Source organism: Dermochelys coriacea, chromosome 5, assembly GCF_009764565.3.
Source record: "Dermochelys coriacea isolate rDerCor1 chromosome 5, rDerCor1.pri.v4, whole genome shotgun sequence".
NCBI lineage: Eukaryota > Metazoa > Chordata > Testudines > Dermochelyidae > Dermochelys > Dermochelys coriacea.
In genome coordinates, this window is record NC_050072.1 from 20,691,004 (window position 1) to 20,708,303 (window position 17,300).

A 17,300-nucleotide genomic window follows, 5' to 3' on the forward strand; every position below is an offset into this window, starting at 1 on the left:
TGTTAACACACATGAAAATACAGATATGACCACTGTATTTAACTAGGGGAGGAAACCCCCTTGTGTTTGAGCAATTTGAAATCTGGCATTTGTACCAACATCTCCAAAATTATAATTACTGGTATACAAGAGTTGGCTTGGTTTTGTAGTCTCTGTTGGCTCTGGTGTGTAATCTCAAGCCTCAAAATTTAGGTTGACATACTTACAACACTCGTGGGTGTGAAAAAGGACATCCCTGAGCCCCATTGCTAGGCCAGCCAAACATCTGCTGTAGATGCAGCTAAATCAACAGAAAAATGCTTCTATTGATCTAGCTACCATCGCTCTAGGGAGTTCCTACTGCAAAGGATAATCCCTTTCCATCGCTTTAATCTACTCTATGCTATGGGTTTATTGGAGGAGAGCTACAATGCCATAGCTGTGGTGTTGTCATGCCTGTAGTGTAGATATAGCCTCAGAAGGGGAAAGGCCTTGTCACATAGGGTATGTCTATATTGCAATTAGACACCCGCTGACTTGGGTTCATAGGGCTGAGGCTGCGGGGTTATTTAACTGCTGTGTAGACTTCCTGGCTAGGGCTGGAGCCCAGACTCGAGGATCCTGTAAAATGGGAACGGCCCATTGCTCAGGCTGCAGCCGGAGCTCAGAAGGCTACACCACAATTAAACTGCTCCTTAGCCCAAGCCCCTTGAGCTGGACTCACCTGGCACAGGCCAGCCACAGGTGTCTAATTGCAGTGTTAGACCCATAGACTAGAAGGATCTCTTTAGTGACACTATTTACACTTATGTAGTTAGTAGTCTGTTACCATCTTGGACATGAACCCTTTCCTGGAGTCTGTAGTTGGCAAACATTTTTCAGGATGTGCTTTGGGGTACAAAGTTTTTAACCTATAAGACATTCTCATCAAATTTGGGAAAAAAATCAGTTACACGTTATCTGTTAGGAAAACAGAGATTTTTCTAAACTTGAAAAGCTAGTATTTTTCAGCAGCTTTTTTTTTTGCTCCTTTTTTCAAAAAGCATATTTTTGTTGTGCAGCATTAAATTTATACCGTGAACTAATAACTTTTGGGTATTTTGTAAAATACATTTTGGAAAAAGCTATTTATTTTCTGTGACTATCTAGATTTTTATACTTTCCTCATCTAAACTTAGTGTGCATGGGTAGCATCTAGGTAAATTGTGGATTTAAACATCCCTAAGAAATCATGAACTCAATAGACCACAAACTGTCTCCTGGGTCAAAACCCAGCTTGATAAACTGACCTAAATAGGGATTTATACTATAGACTGTCTTATAGTATACATCTTTTGGTCTGTGTGGCACATAGTCACTTTCTGAATTGATATTTGCAGTCCATCAGATCAAAAAGAGATTTCTCTTGTAAAACTGCCAATCTGAGGTAAAATTCAAAATAAATATTATCACAATAACATTTTTTTAAAATAATAATGTATGGTATGTGTATATGTCCCACTGTAAAAAAAAAAAACAAAACACTAAATTTACATCTACACAACAACCCATGTTTAAAACTTTCTCAAAATATGTCTTCGAAACTGGTTTGTAAAATACTGCAAGAATTTCTTTTAAAAACTTGTATTAGTTTTTCTTTAAAATAAGTAATTTCTACTGAAAATATTTCAGTTCAATCCAATCCTGTAACTTTATTTTAAACTCACAAAACCAATGAAATGGAGCCCAGTTCATCCATCCTTCTCTAATCCTCTGGTGTTTGTTTATTGCAGGTACTGTGATGTATGGTGAATTAAATAACTAAGTGTTGTTTCCGTAGCTTGAAATCCTGTGATTGTGTTGATATCGGATAGATTTTTTTTTTTAAAGATTTCAGAGGGATTCAGCTGGAACTGGTATAGTGGTGGAAATTTGTTATCTAGGTCCCTCTATTTCTGGTTTGTTCTGGTGAGGACACCTCTCAGGATCAGGCTGATGAAGGCTTGGGGTCCCAGGAAACAGTGTGGGGTGACAGCCCTGATGGTAAAGCTTGCTCTAGTAGCCTCCATCAGTCCTTTCATTCTGTTCTTTGTTGTTGTTGTTCTTTTGTACTTTCCCAGAAAATCTCTTTCTTGTAAGGACCCAAAAATGGAGTGGTGGATGGAATAGCCATCCCCTCATTATTTTGTCCACCAATTAGGCCTAGTATCCAACATACCAATTTTGGCTTATTAACTTCTGGCTCCTCACCTCCTGGTTTTTAACCAGCATAATTTCAATGCAGTCCTTGAATCATATCAGCTTGGCTTTTTTGTCTAGCCTAATTTAGTTATTCTGTATCCCTTTTGTACCTTTTCCCACCAACATTTGTTGTTGTAGATTACTGTAATATCTTATTAACTTTTACCTACTTTTTACAGTTGAGCTCATGGTTCAGGTAAATTTAAAGGCCCAATTGTCATGACAGGTCCCTCAGTAAAGAACTAAAAGACCACTATGACCAGAAGCCAAGGAGGTGGACCTCTCACAGGAAAGGCATGTTTCAGAGTAGTAGCCGTGTTAGTCTGTATTCGCAAAAAGTGTGTACTTGTGGCACCTTAGAGACTAACAAATTTATTTGAGCATAAGTTTTCATGAGCTACAGCTCACTTCATTGGATGCATTCAGGCATGGGAATGGTGTGGGATGCAAACTAATCCTTTGTATTTGAGATCCAAGCTGCTGTTCTGCCTCATCCATGCCTGAAGCCTACACAGAGGAGGTTTTGGCCTTGGCAGATTATGGGGGAAGGGGAGCCTAAACTCATTGGGCAGGATCTGTGGCAGCTGCCACTACATTTAAATGACCCAATGTACTGCCTAACATAGTCTAATCAAAGGCTAAGGGGCAGGATTGTGTCATTGCATAGACTCTGCTGTAGCAGATTCTACTCAGTGGTCCCAGTATTTCTACCAGCCCATGCAGATGTAGCCTACTTGCTACCAGGGTGGGTATGCTAGGTGAATGAAAGGTTAGTAGAAGAGAGTGTGAGGAGACAAGGTCTATGTGGTAAGCTAGGACAAGCCCTGGGAGAGTGTTTATCAACAAGGAGGAAATTTTGAAATGAATCCTGAATGAATGATAAGCCAGTTGAGCTGTTTGAGGATGGAGGTATGTGGTTGGGCATGTTTGTATGTGTGAGAATGCAGGCAGCAGCATTGTGTTAGATCTAGGGTACTGGGGCTTAGGGAAGCCTTATAAAAAGTACCGTAGTTGAAGGAAGGAATCAGGATGCCAGTGGAGGTGGTTGTGATGGTTCTCTGGGTACACAGGACTGTGACTCACATACTTACCCCTCTGCCTCCAGTTGTGAGAGAGTCTTGCTTGTGGTAACTGGGTGCTAGCTCCCTAACACCACCAGCCTTTCAGCCACTCAAGCCACTCTCCTCCAGACTATGCCAGCCCTGTGTTTGCCTTGCAGGTTAGTAAGAGGTGCACCTCAGTCCATGAGTCCTCTTGAAGCATTCCACTGTGATATCCAAACATGGACACTGGCTATTCACAGAAGTCCCAGGTGCTCTTACCAGTTTTACCTTAAACCGCCACCCCTGTATAATACACAGCACTTGTAATGAAACAAAAGAAGGTTTATTTAAGGAAGAATAGAGATTACACAAGAAGCAAGAGAGAGTGAAGGAAACAAATGGTTACAATACAAAATAAAATAATAAAATGTGAACTAGGGCCTACACTTTATTACGTGACCTTCTTATCTTATAAAGTAGGTTTCCCCCCGCAAAGTTCAGTCTGTTGGAGAGCTGGCTGGCTTCACAGGAACCAAGATCTAATCATTAATGAAAAACACCTCTGCTCAATAAGTTGTCTTTGTGAATGGATCCAGAGTGCTTCTCCCCACTCTGTTTATACTGAAACAGTCTTTTGTCTTTATTCATATCCCGGGCGATCCCTATCTGTTATAATGCTCCTTTTTTACCTCCAAGTGGTTCGATTGTTTGCAGTTGTCTTTGATAGTTTTCCATTGACTCTTCTGTGATGGGGCAATGATAGGTGGTTGAACCTTGCATTACACTGGCTAACCAGGGATACGGGGCTACTCCCTCCTGTAGAACTAGGCAGTCACTAAGTAAGATCATTCCCTGGTTATTCCTTTTAACTTAAAAACCATATGAGCATAAACTTCAACATAGTTACATTATTCTTTAACTATTATCCATAGACATAACATGCCAAGATTATAAACACTTATAAGTTGCAAGCTTCCAATAGAGACCTTACATGTTAACCTTAATTGACAAATACTCTAAGCAATGTATTTGATGGAGTGAGTTGCAAAGAATTGTTTGCTAAGGGGCCTATGTGTCACAATGGTATAAGATGAGTATAGCAATGTGGGGAATACATGAGGAGCTGAGAGATTCTGAATAAGATTCTAAGATAAAGACAAAATTATGGAAGGTGAAGACAAATCGAAGGTCTGTATCAAGGAAGGAATTTTGAGATGGAGCTGCTATTAATTTGTTTGCAGTAGTACTCACAATGTGTTGGATGCTATAAAAAATAAAATAATGCATGCTGAAAAGACAAAGCAGTGACAATGGGTAGAGGAAAGAGTTACAAAAAACAAAGAAAATAGATAGTGATTGCTCAAACCCTGATACTGTAAAGTTTTAATAACACAGTGTGTGAGAGAGTTGTGAAAAATACAAAGATTATCCCGAATTACCCCCAGCTAATCTTCAGTAGCAATCACGTTAGAAGTGGGTCATCCAAAGGGATTTAAAGGAGGAGAGGGTCAGCTCAGGGAGATGAACTAAATACAGGGATGCTACAGTGGAGATCATGGAGATGTTTGTGGGAGAAGTGAGCATAATGTATAACAAGGCTAGATAACAGGTTTCAGAGTAGCAGCTGTGTTAGTCTGTATTTGTGAAAAAGAAAAGGAGTACTTGTGGCACCTTAGAGACTAACAAATTTATTTGAGCATAAGCTTTCATGAGCTACAGATTTAGAGGACAGGTTTTTCAGGACCTGTGAGAACCGGAGATGAGCCTGGGGGCTGCGTATTGTTGCATCCGATGAAGTGAGCTGTAGCTCACGAAAGTTTATGCTCAAATAAATTTGTTAGTCTCTAAGGTGCCACAAGTACTCCTTTTCTTTTAACAAGGCTAGAGTAATTGGCAGAGCAAAAGGGACAGAATTGCTATGAAAAGAGAAAAGGGCAAAAATTGGAAAGGGGAAGAAATATTCAGGGCCTTGAAGTCAAGAATAAAAATCTTGATGCAATGGGAGAAGTGAAGAGGATGGAGGCATTCAGAGTGGGAGCGGGGCCTTGGTCTTATTGACTGGCAAGAAAGATGAGTTTGATGACATCATTTCATGGGAAGGTTGGGTTCTGGGTCATATAATCATATGTCTTCTCCAGTGCAAGTCTCAATTCCTTGAAATAGACATAAGACATGAATATACTATTATGGTAAAATATATTTTAATATTTCACAGCTTAAGCTATAGTTTATAGAATTTATCTGTCTCCTGCATCTCCGGTTTATTATCTAGTGAGTGCATCTCCAGGTCTTACTATTAGCATGTAGAGATTTAAATACTTCAGAATTTGTTGATTTGATGTGCCACCTTTTGCCTTATGTCCTCTTGGAGCAACTGCGATTAAGTAGAATCGGAATTCCTGACTACTTCAGGTTAACCCATAGGATCCAATCCTGCCAAATGCATTTAAGTAACATTACTCATGTGAGTAGGAGCCTTTGTCTATATTTGCAGGATTCGCTGGCTTATACAAAATGCTTGGAATCCGTGTTGATGCGTGCACTATATAAACCTAGATAGAGGACAGGGAAAAAAGGCATCTGCTCATGTATAAGGTCTCTCCGCTCTCTCCTCCCCCTTAGTCTACACACCATTGTAGTGTACATATACAACATCCTTTCATTTGAGATTCTGAGTTGCTCAGTTTCTTTTTTTAATATGTGTAGTTTGTGCAGGGTTGTTTCAATGATCACAGGCCAGATTCTACTATTTTTACTTGAACTGAGTAGTCACTTACTATTTGAATCACCCCATTTGAAATAATTATGATAAAATATATAACTATGAAATGACTCTTGAAATAAGGGTGACCGAATCTGGACCTCTGTGCTTGTGGGATGGGAAATTAGGTTCTTGTAATTTGATGTGCCTTTTTTAATCTGTGTGTATGTATACGTGTGTGTGTGTGCGCACGTGCTCATGTGCACACGTGCGTGTATTGATTGATTGATTGTTAAGGCATGATTTCAGTAATATTTTGTTACCCAGAGACCTTTCTATCATAAATATCAATTCTCGTATGAATAGTCTTTATTCTTTCTAGTAATCTGATATTAATGTGACTACTTGCACAATTAAGGATTTTGCAGAAATGGCCTTTTTTTTCCTTTTTTTTTCTTTTTTTTACTGTTAGTATTTGTTGTTGTAAAATTAATTATTTTGTCTGAGATTTATCCTAAATATTTTTCACAATAGATTTTATATTAAAATGTTTCTATATCTCCTATATTTTTTCTTTATTTAGTTAAGTTTTATCAGATAGTGCAAACTGTGTTATACCAAATGAACATGGAAAAAGAGAAACTCTATTGTATATTTATAATTAATTAAATAAATTACAGTTGATACAACAAGCAGCCAGAGAGGTCTGTTTGTGTATTAGATATAACTAAATTGTTACATTTCATATTGTCTGTGCTCTTTCCGGTCTAAAAACAAAATAATAATAATTAATAAGTAATAAGACTGGATAATATTAGTGGCAATATGTCAGGTGTATATTGAGGCAAGATCAGTTTCCATTCATAGCTACATGAATCCTGTGAAATAAATAAATAAACCCCTAACTGTGACACACAAAATATCAGCTTCCTACTCTGGGAGAATTATGTAAATGTTCAATTTATCCTCTAAATGGTATGTAGAATATTTTCAGAAGTATCTGTATTGTAGTTCTTTTGCAACTACAAATTAAGGTTTTTAGTATTTATTTGATACAAAAAAAAAAGCAAAGTTAAAAGAAATACAACTGCAAATGACAGATCCAATTATATGCTTTTTCACCACTTGGGATAAAAACAATAAAAAATTTTTATATTTTTAATGTATTGAAAGTTTAAACTTCAACTGTTCAGTATTTTAAATTTCTACTTATAAGGTATGTTTCAATAAAGTGTGTGGACCAGATCTACAGCTGCCATACACAGGCACAGCTCCATGTACTTTAAAGGAGCTTTGCTGATTTGCACCAAATGAGGATCTGGTCCTTTGGACCTTTGATCAGCATTCCCAGAATTATCAATTTTTAGGTTACAAGTTGTAAATAGGTTTCAGAGTAGCAGCCATGTTAGTCTGTATCCACAAAAAGAAAAGGAGTACTTGTGGCACCTTAGAGACTAACAAATTTATTTGAGCATAAGCTTTCATGAGCTACAGCCCACTTCATCAGATGCATGTAAATACTAACTTGTAGTTTTTTAATATACATTTTATGTTGAATGGAACAATTTCACACAAAAATATTTATCCTTGCAAATACAGTATTTTAACATTCAGCCTTAAGTGCTAAATGGTAAACTAGACTAACAATTGTGGAAAAAATTCACTACTACAAAAAAGAATGTACAGTATTTTGAACTTTGCACTTTGACTAGCTAAGGATTTAAACTGAAAGGAACACTCTGAAATTGAAAATACAAATGTCATAGATGAGTCAGCATTGTGTTACCATCCTAATTTAAGAATTAATCTTACCATACTGTTGCTCATAAGAAATACAAGTGCAGGTCTTCTCTTCAGTAATTGTTTTTTTCTATCATATTGCTGATACCATAAAGGTTTCTGGATATATTTTAAAGCATGTGAGAGATGAGTACTGAAAAAATATTAATAAATGATTTAATGCATGCATCGTCTGCGCAGTGCCTTGAAATTGCAGTATACTGTTTAACTGATGAGTTGGTATTTATATATATTGTGAGATTATAAATTTTTGATCATCATAAATAATACTATATATATATCTTCAGATCACATGTCTAAGTGTTAACAAAAAATTAAAATGATAATCAAATTTGCCACAATATTTTAAAGTGATTAGTTGGTTTAACATTTAATTCTAATAAGTCCATTATTTGCAAAAATCTAATGACAGTTGTTCATCTAGCTATATAGTGCACTATATCTTAGTAGTTTACCAAAAGAGAAAAAATATTTTTTTTAAAAAATTATGATGATAATATAAACCCTACAAAATAAAAAATGCACAGTATTTCAGTTAGATGTTTTAAAGGTGCTCTTAATCTGTTTTTGTTAAATAATTGATTATTTAACCAGTAGAAATAACATTCCTAGAATATTAAACACCACTGTATACTTTCACAAGCCATGTTCTTTAGCATCAAAATTGAATTCATTCTTGTGTTACGTTTTATATTTCACTTTCAGTTCTGCAAGATTGCTGCAGTATCAGTGGCTTATAATTGTGAACTATTTAAGAAAACGTGGACAATAATGAACTCTGCAGGTTGCCTTGCTTCTAAAATACATCCAGTCATCATTCTGTGTCTGTCTTCAGATGACTAACTTCTCTCTGCATTGTTTACAGATAAATATTGATTGTTTATTATATAACATATTTTTAGACATCGGCCAAACAAAATGTAAAGAATAAGTGGGTTTGTAACGTTTAACATGGAAAAATATGTGAATAAGATGAATAATTGTTGTCTGAACTTAGTTTGATTTTTAGAAGATAGAAGTGTAAAATATTTTATGCCCTTTGGCCTGGTTTAAAAATATTCAGGTGAGGTATACTGTATTTAAATGTAGACTTTGTATAAACTGAGCAAGTACAGTTATTCAGAAAGTAATATTAGTCTTGCTATTACATCCTTAGCTGTCATAAAGATTAGTATGGCTCTCTATACACAGAGCACAGAATAAATGAATGTATCAGCATGTAGCCTTGAGGAGCCCAATGCAATTTTCATCATGATAAATTGCATAATAAGCGAGAAAGTGTTTGCTTATTAATCCATAACAAGATTTAGATTGAAAACGGCCTGTTACATCCATGACAGGTACAGTACTGACTTCAGAAGGACTAAGATGGAAAGAAATGTAGCAACAATGTGTACAGGGGGTTAAGTACGCATCTTACCCTCCTGGTGCCCTGCTGAGCTGCCCCTTTTTGTGCCTGATTTACCGTGTACACAATAACAGTGCACAGCTGCCTTGCTTCTGTCTGTGATGTTAAGCACACTTTTTGAAGGAGCTTTTATGTCAAGCTTGTGCTTTTAAAAAAAATTCACTTCACATTTATTGACAAAGAAAAAAAACACATGCAGTGTTTATCTTCTTTGTTGCGCTGCATAAAATACATTTCTGAGCTGAGATGTGCTGCAGAGTTTTGGATAACTCCTCTACCCTTCTAGTCCAGCCCCTCCCCCACCCCACCCCCAAACATACATACACACACTAAAGATTACACTATTTTAGCCATGCTGAGTGGAACTGCTCACTCATGAGGATTAAGAGTATTTTTCTAGCATTAATTAGGCTTTGATTTCCTACAGGCATAGAGGACTGTAGGGATCATTGCTGTCCATATTTTTTCTTCTCTGAATTAAAAAACGCAGTTTGATTTGGATTTTTTTGTAATGTTTTATCAACATTTAAGAACAAATTGTATTTTCTCCAACGTGTGTATGTATAAATGATACAATTAATTAAGTAGTCCTTCTTTAGTTTTAGTTGAACATGATTAGAGGAATTTTTTTGTTCTATGGTGAAAATGCAGCATAAATTAAAGGGCTTGAATAGTTTGCAAGTATAGGGCAATAGTTTTAGAATGTAACCTTTGTAGTTGATAGTTGGGGATTTAAAAAAGGAAGAACATGAGCTGGAGAATAGAAAAAGCTTCTAAAGATGATTGGATGACTTTCTGTATATTTGGGCTACAAAAATACCTTTTAAACCTGTAAGTAGCAAGGGATCTGTCACCATTTCAATTATAAGCTTAGTTTTTTAAACCTTTAAATTCTCATTAAGCTGAAATTCAGACTAAAGATAGAGACATAGAATTATAAAATAGGAAGTACTGTGCTCCATCAGTAATCACTTCCATCAGTACTCATGCAATTCTGCATTCATGGGCAGTTGATCAGTGGGATATGCCCAGGTTCTCAACAACTTTGAGGAAGGCAAAACAGTCCCAATGTCTATGCTGTTATGCCATGTCGGAATGTTCATTCCTGACTCTTTATTTTGCCATCAAATCAGCCCTGTTCATGTAAGCAAGAGACTGCTTTTAAAATGAGTAAATTAAATTAGACTTTTTTTTACAGTAAGAGAGCGGGAGGAAGAAATATAGAAATATTGCAGAAATATAGGCCCTCCCCCTGCCTTCCCCCCCCGCCCGGTTTCCTCCCGCTCTCTTACTTCATGGTGTCAGTCTGGCGGCGTAAGCCACAGTGACAGAAAATGGCTGGGTGCTGGCTTTTCCCTCAATCATTTTTGTACAGCAGCATTTCATCCTCTGCAAAGTATCTATCTGACCTAACAGCCACAGGAGGAAAGGGGCACAGAAGAAGCCACATGCGTCATCCTTAGAACAGAGAAAGATCCAAAGCAAAATCGCATCCCTGGAATTTCTCTCGCAGAAGGTTACTAGACTGGTCGTGGTTTCATCACTAATAAAGGGTTGGAGGAGAACATGGATCCTCTGTGTTACTGTCTGATTGGAATTCATGGGTTTCGGGATTTGTTTTCCCCCTTGGTCACTCTTTTTATATGGAAATATGGAACAAAATAAACACATTTTTATACTGAAATTTCATGTTTTTAATCCTGTGCAGTTGACAAGGCTGCTTTAGAAATAATAATGGTAAACATTCAACTGCACTGTTGAAGTTTGATAGCTGGCTATTAGATAGGGGCCTAGAGTAGTCTTCTGGGGGCATGCATCAATCTCAAAGAACTCGAGCAAATGGCTCAGAATAGGACTCACTGGTGGTCTTTGACAAGATCAGCGTGTGACAGGTTTGAGAGGGATCAACTAAATCATCTCCAGTCTACATGAAAGGTGCCACAGAGCTGCATCCACAAACATCATAGATACAGACTTCCCATGCCCTCAGTGCAACTGACTCTATGCATCAGGGTTCAGACTTCAGAGTCATATGCAAAGCCATAGATGAGAATTGCAACAATATCATCATCATCATCATCAGTGATGGACTACCAGTGTTAGATAGCGACCAAACCAATTATTCATGAGGATGTAAAAACACAGTAATCAAACTTTGCGTCTGACTTCACCTTACAAAAGCCAAAAAATTGAGTTACGGTTCTCTTCTGCTAATCCCCTTTCCCCAACCCATCTGCCTCTTCTGTGTTACTCTAAAGTCTCTTTTTTCAGAGTAGCAGCCGTGTTAGTCTGTATTCGCAAAAAGAAAAGGAGTACTTGTGGCACCTTAGAGACTAACAAATTTATTAGAGCATAAGCTTTCGTGAGCTACAGCTCACTTCATCTCTCTCTCCCTCTCATTCTGTCCTCCTTCCTGTTACCTCCAAGTGCACTGTAGTCCTGAACATCCATATTATAACACAGCAGATCATTCTTTGCTTCTTTTTCTTTTGCAGAGCTGAGCTCCCCAAAGCTGAAAAAAGTTAACTGGAAATAAAAGTAAATTAAAGCTCCCAATAACTGGATACTAGTTCACTTTTTTAATGTAGATCTCATCCTCTCAGATGGAGGAAATGCACATGTAAAATCTGTGTGTGTTCAAGAAGGCTCCATGTTCCCTTGGGAAAACCCTGAAGCATCTTTTTTTTTAGTTTTAAAAAGCCTCTTCCTCCCGTGATGCAAAATTGAGATGCTTCCTCCCCACCTCCTGCCCCAGGATTTCACATCCTAAAAATCCTATCTTTTTGCTCTGAGTAGGTGATTTTCTTCTCCCTCCTGTGAGGTGAGGGCTCCACTTTCTCTTTACCCCCCCCCCTTAGCTACTAATGTGTGTTGAATCGATAAAACTCCATCCTCTATCATAGTACCTTCCTTTATACACAGCCTTTTCACCTTCCTTCCCAGGTTCCTCAGGAGCTGGAGGGAACCCGTCAGTGTTCTTTCTCACCCTTGGGAGTGGGAGTATTGTATTCTTGAGTTCCTCTCAAGTGCAGGTCTTCCTGGCTGATACCAGCACAATTCTAGGATCAGCATTCCACTCGCTCATGCATAAGACAAGGCAAAGTGCTGACCGATGGCATCTGACTAGCAGGAAAAAGGGACCAGTCTTACAACCCTACAGAAACCTGCCAGCAACAACCTTCAGGATTGCAATCCACTAAGATCCACTCTTCTCCAGTAACCCAACAGAGCCTTTGTTATGTTCCCAGGAGTGCTACTTAATTATTGTAACTAGCTAAGGACTTGTGTTCTTGCAGTGTCTCTCAGAAACATGTTTCGGAGTAGCAGCCGTGTTAGTCTGTATTCGCAAAAAGAAAAGGAGTACTTGTGGCACCTTAGAGACTAACAAATTTATTAGAGCATAAGCGTTCGTGAGCTACAGCTCACTTCATCGGAGGCATTTGGTGGAAAAAACAGAGGAGAGATTTATATACACACACACACAGAGAACATGAAACAATGGGTTTATCATACACACTGTAAGGAGAGTGATCACTTAAGATAAGCCATCACTAGCAGCGGGGGGGGGGGGGGAAACCTTTCATGGTGACAAGCAATGTAGGCTAATTCCAGCAGTTAACAAGAATATCAGAGGAACAGTGGGGGGTGGGGTGGGGGGGAGAAATACCATGGGGAAATAGTTTTACTTTGTGTAATGACTCATCCATTCCCAGTCTCTATTCAAGCCTAAGTTAATTGTATCCAGTTTGCAAATTAATTCCAATTCAGCAGTCTCTCATTGGAGTCTGTTTTTGAAGCTTTTTTGTTGAAGGATAGCCACTCTTAGGTCTGTGATCGAGTGACCAGAGAGATTGAAGTGTTCTCCAACTGGTTTTTGAATGTTATAATTCTTGACGTCTGATTTGTGTCCATTCATTCTTTTACGTAGAGACTGTCCAGTTTGGCCAATGTACATGGCAGAGGGGCATTGCTGGCACATGATGGCATATATCACATTGGTAGATGCGCAAGTGAACGAGCCTCTGATAGTGTGGCTGATGTGATTAGGCCCTATGATGACCATAAACACCACCCTATATCGGAAACCTACTGACCGCTATTCCTACCTACATGCCTCTAGCTTTCATCCAGATCATACCACTCGATCCATTGTCTACAGCCAAGCGCTACGATATAACCGCATTTGCTCCAACCCCTCAGACAGAGACAAACACCTACAAGATCTCTATCATGCATTCCTACAACTACAATACCCACCTGCTGAAGTGAGGAAACAGATTGACAGAGCCAGAAGAGTACCCAGAAGTCGCCTACTACAGGACAGGCCCAACAAAGAAAATAACAGAACGCCACTAGCCATCACCTTCAGCCCCCAACTAAAACCTCTCCAACGCATCATCAAGGATCTACAACCTATCCTGAAGGACGACCCATCACTCTCACAGATCTTGGGAGACAGGCCAGTCCTTGCTTACAGACAGCCCCCCAGTCTGAAGCAAATACTCACCAGCAACCACACACCACACAACAGAACCACTAACCCAGGAACCTATCCTTGCAACAAAGCCCGTTGCCAACTCTGTCCACATATCTATTCAGGGGATACCATCATAGGGCCTAATCACATCAGCCACACTATCAGAGGCTCGTTCACCTTCGCATCTACTAATGTGATATATGCCATCATGTGCCAGCAATGCCCCTCTGCCATGTACATTGGCCAAACTGGACAGTCTCTACGTAAAAGAATGAATGGACACAAATCAGACGTCAAGAATTATAACATTCAAAAACCAGTTGGAGAACACTTCAATCTCTCTGGTCACTCGATCACAGACCTAAGAGTGGCTATCCTTCAACAAAAAAGCTTCAAAAACAGACTCCAACGAGAGACTGCTGAATTGGAATTCATTTGCAAACTGGATACAATTAATTTAGGCTTGAATAGAGACTGGGAATGGATGAGTCATTACACAAAGTAAAACTATTTCCCCATGGTATTTCTCCCCCCCACCCCACCCCCCACTGTTCCTCTGATATTCTTGTTAACTGCTGGAATTAGCCTACCTTGCTTGTCACCATGAAAGGTTTTCCTCCTTTCCCCCCCCCGCTGCTAGTGATGGCTTATCTTAAGTGAAAAGAAAAGGAGTACTTGTGGCACCTTAGAGACTAACAAATTTATTAGAGCATAAGCTTTCGTGAGCTACAGCTCACTTCATCGGATGCATCGGACCAAATGCATCCGATGAAGTGAGCTGTAGCTCACGAAAGCTTATGCTCTAATAAATTTGTTAGTCTCTAAGGTGCCACAAGTACTCCTTTTCTTTTTGCGAATACAGACTAACACGGCTGCTACTCTGAAACTTATCTTAAGTGATCACTCTCCTTACAGTGTGTATGATAAACCCATTGTTTCATGTTCTCTGTGTGTGTGTATATAAATCTCTCCTCTGTTTTTTCCACCAAATGCATCCGATGAAGTGAGCTGTAGCTCACGAAAGCTTATGCTCTAATAAATTTGTTAGTCTCTAAGGTGCCACAAGTACTCCTTTTCTTTTTTCTCAGAAACATGCTTCCTAGAAAAATAATCCCAACAGAGCAACATTTATTAACTTAAAAACCAAATATTTGTATCTGAGATCTTTCTAATTACATACTAGTTGTATTAAGAGAAAAATTCCACACTTCTATAGAGACGGGAAAGGAAATGTTTTTCTTTGATGAGAAGATATGAGGGTTTTATCAGTTGAAATAATATTAGATGGAAGCCCCTTTTAGGAGAAGGGACCTGAAAGAGAACCTTTATTCTTATTGGGAAGATTATGCAACCAGTATGGCATTCTGGTAGGGGGAAATGCATGGTGCTTTTTTAACTGTTAGGTGGGGATATGGGCAGGTAAGAACAGCATTTGCACATTGATCTCTTACATAGGGGATGGAATAGTTACTGTCTGGTAACATTTAGCCACAATAATCAGGCATCTAAGATAAGACTAAATGGTTTTATGTATCTAACTATGGGAATATGAATATTTTGTGTGGTGACTAATCCTGGAGGTAGACATGGGATATTACTTGTATAGTTCTCTATATCTGACAATCACCAAGCTCTTACAAACATAGATATCATTATACCCATTTTACAGATAGAGAAATTGAGGTACAGTTGAGGTTAGTGACCTTTTTCAATGCCACACAGCAAGCATGTGCCACAGCTGTGCATAGAAATGAGTTCTGCTTCCAGAACTTGTGCTCTAACCATTAGACTCCTTTGCTTCCACACCAAAACAGGATTGTCGGACTAGGATAAGTGAGCACCTACAAGTACAGTACTGGAACAGACTGTTGCTTGTTAAGAGCTTGCATTTGTGTCCTAAATCCCTACTGAAATAAATCTTGGCCTGATTTTTTGAAAATACGCATTTTTATCTGTGTATGAGGAATGAATAGCCTTAGTCTGAATGCGGGATTATAACCCCTGGACTCTGATAGAGCTCTGATACAGGCTTCCTCTGTTGCCTTGATAGAATTACTTAACTGCTCTGCCTCTGTTTCCCCATCTATAAAATAAGAATAATAATGAAGTCCCTTGGTTACTGGAGTGTGTGAAAAACATGGAAAGTCTGTAAAGACCCTGGAAAATGCAAGTGCCATATAAAGGCATTTACATATTGGCATCCAGTCACTCTACATGATTGCATTGCTAGGATGAACAGGAAAAACAAGTATTACAGCTACAATCATGCAATTAGTCCTCCCATAATGCTCCTGCCCATTCTTCAGTGACAGATATGACATTTCAGGGCACTGGCTCCGTCATCGCCAAGCCTCCCTTCTTCTAGAAGCATGAAGGCCGGAGATTAGCTGAAGCGGTATCAGCTAGACTCAGCTCTGCCTAGTTTCCACTATCACCAGTAACGTGTCAGTGCAGGCCCAAGAGCATCCCAGGCAAAACTGCTCTGCCATTCTTCATACCTTCGTTCAGAACAGATCTTTTGTATGGCACTATGGCATTGAAGTAAGTTCAGTAAAAAATACTTATTGATCCACCTTTAAAACGTCGTCTGCACTCCCGCAGTGCTGTCATGCTGGGACTTGCTGTAGCCATGCTTATTCTGGGGCAAAGTGCTGGTCCCTTACATTTCACTAAAGCTTGCTGCAAATTTATAGCAGTCTCCTGCATGGGAACATGAGGCCAAGGGAATCTAATCTCTCCCCTCTAGGGTACCCACAGTAAGCAATCTGAACTTCAGTCCCACATACTGTTATGTTTGTTTTGGGGTACAGTGTAATTTTTTTTACAAGCTTGGGTTTGATTAGTTCCCACTGTATTCACCAGCTGTGTCCATAGAGGCAGTTTTTCCCAAGTTGGGAAGCCTCCCCTATGGGAAAGCAGCTTTAAACTCCAACCAGAGCTCCACAAGTCCTGTCAGTGGAGGCTGTGAGGGAGATGTGCTTTCCACCCACTTGTGGGCTGTGTCAGCCATCATCTGGCCACTGGCTTAGCAGCTAAAGTCTGCAGCTAAACCTCAACTCCAGGCAGACTTTCTGCCACTGGGACCCAGGCAATAAATCTTAACCCACTATATTAATGTATAGGTATTTTCTATTTGGCTGGATATTTCCCAGTTTGGATTTATTCCTGTTTGTACCAGTTTGACTGAATTTTTAACATATGCCAAGCGTGCCGGCAGCCCTGAATAGGCGGCTTTTTTATGCATTGTATAAATTTAAATAAATGAAATAAACAATATATTTGTACTCTGAATCAGATTTCCTGAGAGGGGGAAAGAGGGTAAAAATAGAACAGCTTGAGCTCCCTTAGTGCCACTAGCAATAGATAGCAAATTTATTAGAGCATAAGCTTTCGTGAGCTACAGCTCACTTCATCAAGCTGTAGCTCATGAAAGCTTATGCTCTAATAAATTTGTAAGTCTCCACAAGTACTCCTTTTCTTTTTGTGAATACAGACTAACACATCTGCTACTCTGAAACCTAGTAATAGATAGGTATGCGTTGTGGTAGGATGGGTCAGTATCAGTTTTGTAAAAGTCCATCAGTAGCTTGTCTGCACTATGGTTTACACAAATGACTGTTTACAGTGTGATCAGAATCTGTATCTGGCTGGGACAGTACACATGTTGTACTA

General features: G+C 38.9%; 1 protein-coding gene across 6 annotated transcripts in view; it reads left to right on the forward strand.

Annotated features, from left to right (window-relative positions):
* Positions 1–17,300, forward strand: part of WDR7 (WD repeat domain 7) — a 376,297-nt gene that overhangs the window by 272,578 nt on the left and 86,419 nt on the right. The gene's annotated exons all lie outside the window — the stretch shown is intronic.